This window comes from Orycteropus afer, unplaced genomic scaffold, assembly GCF_000298275.1.
Source record: "Orycteropus afer afer isolate SDZICR_OR568_19922 unplaced genomic scaffold, OryAfe1.0 scaffold00075, whole genome shotgun sequence".
Lineage (NCBI taxonomy): Eukaryota > Metazoa > Chordata > Mammalia > Tubulidentata > Orycteropodidae > Orycteropus > Orycteropus afer.
The window spans coordinates 3,297,675-3,298,228 of record NW_006921662.1 but is presented as its reverse complement, the minus strand read 5'-3'; positions in this window follow the sequence as shown (position 1 = coordinate 3,298,228).

The window sequence follows — 554 nt, the reverse complement described above, 5'->3', positions numbered from 1 at the left end:
TTGTCATGATCCACACAATCAAATGCCTTTGCATAGTCAATAAAACACAAGTAAACATCTTTCTGGTATTCTTTGCCTTGAGACAAGATCCATCTCACAACAGCTATAATATCCCTTGTTCCACATCCTCTTCTGAATCCAGCTTGCACATCTGGAAGTTCTCTGTCAATATACTGCTGCAAACGTTTCTGAATTATCTTCAGTAAGATCTTACTTGTGTGCGATATTAATGACATTGTTCTATAATTTCCACATTCTGTGGGATCATCTTTCTTTGGAATGGGTACAAATATGAATCTCTTCCAGTCAGTTGGCCAAGTAGCAGTCTTCCAAATCTCTTGGCATAACTGAGTGAGTGCCTCCAATGAGGCATCCATTTGTTGAAATATCTCAATCAGTATTCTGTCAATTCCCAGAACCTTGTTCTTCGTCAATTCTTTCATTGCAGCTTTGACTTCCTCCTTCAGTACCATTGGTTCTAGATCATATGCCACTTCCTGAAATGAATGAAGATAGATCAGTTCTTTTTGGCACAGTGACTCTGTGTATTCCTG